The following is a 9,526-nucleotide window of genomic DNA, read 5'->3' as shown; positions in this document are numbered from 1 at the left end:
GACGCAGCTAAAGTATCACAAGGGTTTTGACTAGATGTAGATCTAAAAAAACCCCAAAAAACAACCCAAAAAACTAAAAAAAAACAAAAAACTAAATTGGTAAATATTTTTGGGCAGTTTTCAAATATCCAGAGTAGTGCACCTAAGACAACCTGTGCTTTACATTAATTTACCCTTTTTTGTATACTTCAAAAAGTCAGAAACAATCTGATGTTTAAAGATTATAAACTCAAAACATTAAATTTTTTATGTTTTTACTCATTCCCTTTTCTTACAGCAAAACATCATGAGATCATGGAAAGATGGAGAGAGTAATTCAGAAGGTCGTACTTCTGAACCTGACCACAGTGACTTCCCTCAGCTGAAATGTGGGTTTGCTGTGGGGAAGCAGCTGTGGTTAAAGATAGAGTTAAAGAAAAGACTCTTACATTCATCATTTCAGGTGTTTTTATAAGGCTTTAAGCTGCATTCATCAACACAGGGAACCCAGCAAAGCTTGGTTACTTAAAAATAGAAACTCCACAAATGTAAAATACATTTTATAGCATAAATGCAAAACATAAAATACAAAAAAACTGTAGAAGTTGCAAAAAAAAGAAGAAATAAACGGGTGGATTTTAAATTATGATTTTAAATTCACTGTAAGCACTGTCTGACTCAATCCAATTGTAACACAATAAACACATGGCCTCATGCTGATGTCCAGGAGGATCGGGAATCCAGATTTTGTGAAAAGATGTTATCTGTCTAATTCTGTCTAATTACATCCATGTGTAATACTTCATACCTCAAATGTACAACAGATATTTTTCCAGTCTTGAGGGTGGTATATATGCACAATGACATAGATTAAAAACGAAAAAAGAGGAGTAAACTTCTGCCAAAAAACTGCAAAATCTTTAGATTAACCTCAGAAATTTTCTAGAAAAAACATGAAAACTTCTGAGCTTGAAAAGTCAAACATTTGTTAGAAAAACTGAGAACCTTTGAGATTAATCAAATACATTTTCTAGGGAAAAAACAGACAATTTCTGAGTTTCAAAAGTAGAAAATTTTAGCATTTTGGAAAAAAAAAATTTTTAGAACTCAGAAATTTCCACGGTTTTCAAGAAAATTTCTAAGATTAATCAAAATAATTTTTTTTTTGTTTGTTTTTGGCAGAAATGCACTACTCTTTTTCTATCTACAGTGGCCCTAACACGCCGTCGTAGACGTCAGTATTCGACTGAAGAGGCTTTAACTTGTTCAAACAGCAGAGGTAAAAACCAGGACAGCGAATTAAATCATGCAACGCCACAAAGGGGAAAGAAAACCGAGGCAGAACGTTGCAGTTTATCATCATCATGTGTGAGTAGCCTGAGGTGAGCCCACACACTGGCTGCTCGGCTCACACAGATTGGGGGGCCAGAGTGTTTCTCCACAGGAGTGCCAGACGAAGTCAGGGACTGGTGATCTGGACAGACTGACAGGGGAGTGAGGGGCCATTCACAAAATCTGCAGAAGAAGCAAACAAGCTAGATAAAGAAATTGTTAATAAATCTGTTTGCTACATACGGAGAAATAATCCCACTCTTAAGGGAAATATTCAGCAATCGTGCATAAGAATTTTGACAGAAAAATAGCAAACAGAAAACAGCTGCTAATGTAAAGTTTTGTTATTGACTTACAAATCACTGAAAAACAGTCAAATATATCACAGTATTTAGGCTACATTGAAATGAGCAGGTAAAGGAAATTGTAGAACTACTTGTTTAGCACAGTAAACGAGCCCAGCACTGTCCTTGAATCAGCAGTGGAAAAAGAAATACTACTACTGTTGGAATGATGATTTATTGTTAGATTCACAATAAATAGTCCAGTAGACTTGGTTTGATTGGGGACCAAAATGGTAACATTTGTTACATTTTTTGGTGGAGCTAAACCAAAAAACCGGCATCAGAATATGAATACACAAAATGTCTCCTGGTCTTTGGCCAACAACCACTAAGATCTGACAATATTCAATTTGTTTACATTTTGTGACGAAGGAGGTTGTACTCAGTGTCGTCTTTAGAGGTTCTCATGCTGATTCCTTCAGTGATTGTTGGTGCTGCACCACCACTGGCATCGGCAGGGTGAACACCTTTCTGAAAATGGTTTCAGGTTTCTGAGTATTTGGGTTGAATGTTTCCTATTTTGTTGGTCGAGACAAAGTTTTTAGTGTAATCTAAACAACAAAAGTGCGAACTTTCTTCAAAAACCCTTGCCCTCTTTACCCGAGTTTAATGACCGGGTTACCAGAAAAAGTCCAATGACTTTAAAATAAAAGTGGAAAAACATGGTTAATATAAAGTAAAAATACTCTCCGTGTTACTGAACATTTTCTATTTAAGAAGATCCCATCCTAGGAATGTGTAAAAAAGAAAAAGTGCTGTTTTATCTGCAGATGAGGGGCCTCATAAACTTATGCCAAGGGCCACAAATGGCCTCCGGCCCGCATTTTGGACACCTCTAGATGCCTCAGTAATGTGATCAGAGGAGGATGAATGAGGAACGTACTGCCGCCGGCTGATTAGGAGCTGCTCAGACCAAATTTTGATTCACTACATTTTGGAACAATCTGCCACCTGAGACCCCCAGGACTGTTTCACCAAGTGTGTGTGTGTGTGTGTGTGTGTGTGTGTGTGTGTGTGTGTGTGTGTGTGTGTGTGTGTGTGTGTTGCTCTGACCTGACCCATCCCCCCTTCTGCCTCCCTCCCTCTGTGCCCTCAATACTGAGGTGTGCCGCAGTGATTCATTAGCTCATTAAGGCGTCTTATCGCTATGGCAACAATCTTTCAGGAGGGTCACCGGGAACATGACGACTTCCTTCAGGGCAAAGCCTGTCATAGGATGTGATCAGCAGGAGGAGACGCAGTTACCCCCAGTTGGAACCTCTGGTTTGCAGAAGGGGCAGAAAGACGAGGGGTTAACCAGATTCTGGAGAACCGGGTCGTTTTGTTCAACCAGCCGGGGCAAAAAGGCCAGAGGAACTATTTCAGGATAGTCTGATCTATCTGACAGTTTCCAGCCCAAAAACACTGAGTGAAACATTTTATAGATTAAAGATGCAAAGTGATATTTTGCCTCCACCGTGCCTCATTCTAAGGGAGGTCAAACTGATCCCTTCCCCTCACTTTTTTCTCCTACTACTCTCCAATTTGCATTATTTGTTGCTATTCCTGCTGTTAACTTTACGTTTGCCCTCAGTTTTCACGGTGGCATTTGACAAAATGCAATGTTTATTGCTTGTTTCGTAACTAATCGCTGTATTATGGTGTAAAGCATTTTGCAATGCCATGCTGCTGGAATGAGCTAAACAGATAAATTTACTTGACAAAGAAAGAGTTTTTCCCTCTCCAGTGTCATTTTATTGACAGAAAACTTGCAAAACTAATTTGAATAATAAACTGAGCTTAATGAACTGTCTGGATCAACACTCGTGTTGAAACGTCTCTCACCTTTTCAAACCTGCAGGACCCAGATATGAAATATAAACAACGTCTCCATCGGACCCGGTGACAGACCTTTTAACAGCTCTCATACAAGAAGAGATCCAGTTTCTGCTTTCTCCTCTAAAAGCCGCGCCACAAGAGCCTGATTGATCTCCCATGAAGCCGACCTCCTGCGTGTGACTGACAGCTCCAAGTGCTGTCGCTAACACCATTAACCCCAAACCGATAAATCAGCCGATCACATTAAAACGTCCAGCGCGCTGCATTCCCTACGGTGGCAGATACTCACAGCCCACTGCTGTGTTTTAAATGTGGATTAAGGTTAATTTCAGTTCAGGTCTCATAGGTTTTATCCTCCTGTTGGGAACTGTTAATAACAAATACAGATAATAAAGTTTCAATAATTTCAACTTAACTATTGGAAGAAGTCTCACTGTTATGTGGCATCAAAGAGATGTGGATCAATCTTGGCTTTATGCTTTTCGCTCTGTGAAACTATACTGTATTTAAAACAAAAACAAAGAAAAACAAACGGTAAAACTAGCTAACCTGCAATTTCTTGAGCATTATTAGAAATTTTGTACCTTTCTTTCTTTGTTTCTCCCTTTATTGTGTCCATTACATTTGAAATAAAGCAAGGCGATTTCTAATACAGTTATATTTCAGCAACGTAGCGACGCAGCCAACGATTCAGGATTCTGCACTGCTGGACAGAACACACTAATGAAGTAGAAAACCATAAACCATAACCAAGTCTACTGTGTTTTATTATTTTGCACTTAGAATATATTTAAAACACCAAAAAAAAAAACAAACTTCCCCAGTAAATCTAAAAACTACACTTCCTTGAGGATCAAACTTTTGTTGTTTTTTTTATACTCAAATCTGAATAATTACTTGGGATATCACATTTATCTACCTACTTAAACTGGTGTGTAATTTCTAATTTTGCCTTTAAATCCTGGAATTAATTTGTCTGTCTTTGCTCTTTTATGATGTAAAGTTACTGTTCATGCAGGCTGCTGTGTCCTCCAGTCATTCGCAGCCTTTTCCATTTCAAACGATGCTTTATTGCTGTGATGTGTTGCTCACAGTCCATTTTTGCGGTCCTCTGCATTCACCACAGACAGCTGTGACACATCAGTGGCTGCTGTGGCTTTCATTGTCCACACTGGTCTTCACGGAGAGTCCTGCAGCTGCCAGCCATTTTCTGTTCTCTCATTGTTTCTGCTTTGCAGAGTGAGTAATGCTGCAGCAGCAGTCTGTAATTTTGACATCATTTAGCAGCAGTATCTGTTCAGCCAGCATGGACTCAGCAGTGAGGGGGAATTTTGAACTTTTCTGGTTATTTCAGGAAAAATAAAGTTGACATCGAGGATTTCTGAAGGACGTTTAGAGCCTTTGTGTAGCAAAGTGGATTAATCTAAAGGCTGAACTTTTCTCTCTGACTGATGCATTTTCTTTCCCAGCTGTAATAGTTTTGGACTCCTGGATAGTATTTTTGGTTTTAGTCACAATGTTTTTCCTTCCTCAACAATGCTTTAGCAGTCCCACAGAATTTATTCAACACCGATGTCCTTGAACATGAGAAACAGTGAGGCCTTCTTTCTGCCCAGTAACCGCGTCTTGCCCAGAGCGGGACAACTCTACAAATATTGACTCTGGTGCCGATAAGATTTGCTGTAATAATCACATTTCGAACCGTGTTCCTGGTGAACTCTCCTGACCCGCCCTGTGGGAAAGAAAGAAATGTCTTTATATTCAGAGAGGTTAACCAATATTTTTGTAGGGTTAAATCTATGTATTAATTAGATTCTGAAATATCCAGTTAAGTCAGCTCATTGAAAGTTGACATTTGTGTTTACATTGGCCCGTATTTGTTAAATTCAATCACATCCCATCACCCTCCTTAGAAAAATCCATCCATCCATCCATTTTCTAACACGTTACATTTTGATTTGCATCTTTTTAAGGTGATGAAAGTTGTCATAAATGTTTTCTAAAAACTCAAAGTTTGAGATTAATCTCAGAAATGTTCTGGAGAAAAACAGAACATTTCTCATTCTATAAAAATTTTATAGGAGAAAAAAAAAATCTATGACTGAATAGTAGAAAATTAGCTACAAAAATCTTTTCGGAGATTAATCACAGAAAATTTCTACAAAAATGTGAAAATTTTTAATCACAAAAAGTCAAACGTTTGCTTGGAAAAAAACTATGAGAAATTTTTAATCTTAGAAATTTTCTAGAAAAAACTTGAACATTTCTGATGACCAGAAAAGTCAAAAGTCAAAAACCTTTGACTTTTCTGAGTTTGAAAAGTTGAACATTTTTAACTTTCAAAACATAGAAAGGTCCAAGCTTATTTCTCAGAAATTTATTTATAACTCAAATTTTTGGACTTTTCAAACTCAGAAATTTCCACACTTTTTCTTGAAAATTTCAGAGCTCAATCTCAACATTTCTTAGTTTTTCTTGCAAAGTTTTGAGCTCAGGAATTTCCACGCTTTTGGCTGAAATTTACTCCTGCTAATACGCCGGCAAACATTTAATCATGGCTGAAAGGGCTGAATTCTGTGAAAGGAAAAAGCCCTGTAAATAATATTCTGTTTTTTATCTGTTTCCGCCATGTTGCACAGGAGGAGCGGCTCATCAGGTATGACCTCCGGTAACACAGCGGAGCCTCATTTGGGTCTATTTAAAGCCTGTGTTGTTTGCCTGCGCTCTCGCAGCAGCTTTGTTTTATTTGCTTGTTTACACCTCGGCCCAGCGTGGGCGCGCGCCCGGATTTAAAAGTGAAATGGTAACCAGGGGAAACTGGAAATAGCGGTGACCAGCGGGCATCGACAATGGAAGCAGTAAAACCAACAATGAGCGGGTAAAGGCTGCTGGAGGAGGCAGAGAGAAACAACAGGCGGTGGACAGAAAGCTTTTCAGCAGAGAAACGGAGGAAGATACGGGATTTTTCAACCCTGTCACGTGAACAATGTGGGGATTTCAGCTGCTCCTATAAACTCATCATCTATCAGATTTATATCTGCAGGATCTGTGTGGGGGCATCCTCTCTTCTTCTCTCCACTGAAAAGCATCAGAACAATAAATTTGAGAGATTTTAGATATGTGTTGTTTGCTTACATGAGTGAAGAGCTTTCTGTGTTATCTATGGGAAAATGAGTTTAAAGACCTCAGGACAGCATTACGTTACACACAAAGAATGTGCTGATAGTCAGTTAGAGTCTGCAAATTTCACAGTCTGTAGGCAAGACTATTAACTTTAATTAGATTTTAATGAAGTTGCATCCCAGGCAGAGACAGAATTGAAAAAGGATTTAGGGGCGTGGTCTTTACAGAAATTTAATTTCAACAATTACAGTTAAAATGAGATATCTATATAAGTACATGTGCACTTTTTCAATAACTGATTGTAAATGAGAGTTGTACAGTTTTCTGTCAGTTTGTAGGTGTTTAGACTTTTTGCTTCATTCATGTTCCTGTTTTGTTTCTCCAGTGTTTTTTTTATCATCTTGCCATTTCAGTTTTTTCCTTGCGTTAATATATTTTTATTAGCTTCATTTCTATTACAAATGTACACAAACCTTTGTCTATATTCTGCGAATGTTTAAAAAACCCCCCACAATTTAGCTTTTTCCATTAAACAGGAAATGCAAATGAAATCACACATCAGTTTGTGATTAAAAGTGATTAAAAAGTTGTCGTGTCACCGTTCTCCAACCACTTCCTGTCATCTTCTTCAACGTTTCCAGCAGGGGTAACATCCGGTTGTTGATCACGACTTTTGTGATTCAAAAAACACGTTTCCCTTGTGGTTTTGCAAAAAAAATACACAAATTTTGATACAGCTGAAAAATGAACAACACCTTTAAATTGTAACAATCTGTGTTCACATGTCATCAATGGAACTCCTTTTCCTTTGAAAAACTAGCATTTTGACCCACAGACAAATTGTTCACACAAATGCAACAACTGTTTCATACAGAAATTGGCCTCAAATGTTGTCATCAAATTCAGTCAAAAGTCTAAATTTCTGCCACATCTGAATTGGTTCCTTCAGGAATAGTTTTTGCACAGAATGATGCATAAAGTCTTCCAGAAACTATGGAATGAAATTCTCCTGTGAGTCACAGTCGACTGCTGGGTGTGTAATTGTTCAGTGGTCATGCTGTACCTGACTGCTGAGGGCTCTGCAGGAGGCGTTTATTCTGTGCAGCGCTGGGTGACTGCAGCCACTCAGATGTAGGACAAAATGTGTGGTGAATAATTTTTCTTTAGTTCAAACCAAATTGGCCATCTGGCCTCCAAGAAGCCCCAGTGTGTGTGGGAGCAAACCTTTTGACCCAGTTCATTGTTCGTTCTGCGTCCCCCAGGGCCAAATATTTTATCCATGTGGGTCAAGGACGTTACAGGATGCTGCTGTGTGTGATGGCGTGAGAAGGTGCAGACGCCTCGCACAGGCAGGTGACAAAAGTTTACACTCCTCATTAGTGGGGTTTTGTGGGGAAATTGTAAGCAGTCAGTATCATAATGCAAGCCTTGTCACATGACGCGTGTTATCGTTTCTGATGTACCTGCAAGTCATTTAGATCAGTTGGTCTTTCATACTTTTTGAGCTTTTACGAGAGTTGTCTTCTAAATTATCCACTAAGCACAGAGTTGTCTAGTTTTTTTTTTTCTGTTTTATGTGTTATAGGTTAGAAGCTCAATGTTGTAGTCTATACATGCTCCCAAGTGGTTATATAAAATTAGATGAACTTATTAGATGAAACTTTCCAACTGTCATTCCAAGCGTTTAGCATGCCGATGTGAGTTAACCTTCACGAATGCATAATGTGGCATGTCTTCTCTTTGTTTGCCTCTTACGCTTTGCTTTTTTCTGTATTTGTCTGCTTGTTTGTATGCTTCTTTCTTTCTTTGCTTGTTCTTTTCTTTCTTCCCTACAGTTCTTCCTTCTCTCCTTCCTCCTTTCATATTCATGAGCAAATGGGACTGGTTGAATGTAAATGTTACTTTTCCTGTTTTACCTCTTATCTTTAGTGCTTTGGGTGGCTCTGATGTGAGATTATGGATTTAAAATTCATGATCAGAACAGAAGAACTTTTATATAAAAGGTTGAAGGTCTAGTTGCAGTCTGGTCAACGTCCAATTTAAGAACTTATTATGCTACAGTGGAACCCTGGTATTCTCTGTGGTTTGGGGCTACAGCAAGCATTAATACACACAAGTATATTATTTTGAATATTGCACATATTCGCTACTTTAAAAAAAATCACAAATAAGCACATTTTCTTCAAATAACTGCATTATTTAATGTCTTTGCTTTCCAACTGACATTGAACTCAGACTGGGAGAACTGCAGAGAAATCAAAGTTTTAAGAAGGACGTAGCATTAATAATATGCTCTGACCTGCAGTATAAATCCAGCAGGTTTTTATAACTACTGGAGCCACAGAAATGGAATGCATTGTCGTGTGGTTACAGCTGAGCTTTGCTCCTCTTTTTTCCCCAGAGGAAATACATATATCTATATATATATATAGATATATATATATCCATCCATCCATTTTCTGTTCACCCTTGTCCCTAATGGGGTCAGAAGGGTTGCTGGTGCCGATCTACGTTCTGGGCGAGAGGCGGGGGTACAACCTGGACAGGTCGCCAGTCTGTCGTAGTATATATATATATATATATATATATATATATATATATATATATATATATATATATATATATATATATATATATATATATATATATATATATATATATATATATATATATATATAGCAACAGCTTTCCAAGTACTGGAGATTTGTATTTCTATCGAGCCGATAGCTTAACTTTACTCAGCTTAAGGAACACTTTACGTTCAATAAATCAGCACCTTTAAAACATATTTTTGACAGACACTAAATTCAAATCTGCATATTTCAAGGGAGTGAAAGATAATTTGCTTTATGGCGAACTGTTGACCCAGTTCCTCCCAGCACACTGAATACGCAGCATCCAAGAGATTTTTTAATCAGCAGAAACTTTTT

This window comes from Gambusia affinis, linkage group LG15 (genome assembly GCF_019740435.1).
Source record: "Gambusia affinis linkage group LG15, SWU_Gaff_1.0, whole genome shotgun sequence".
NCBI classification, from domain to species: Eukaryota; Metazoa; Chordata; class Actinopteri; order Cyprinodontiformes; family Poeciliidae; genus Gambusia; species Gambusia affinis.
The sequence above is the reverse complement of the archived record's forward strand: the minus strand, read 5'-3'. Positions refer to the sequence as shown.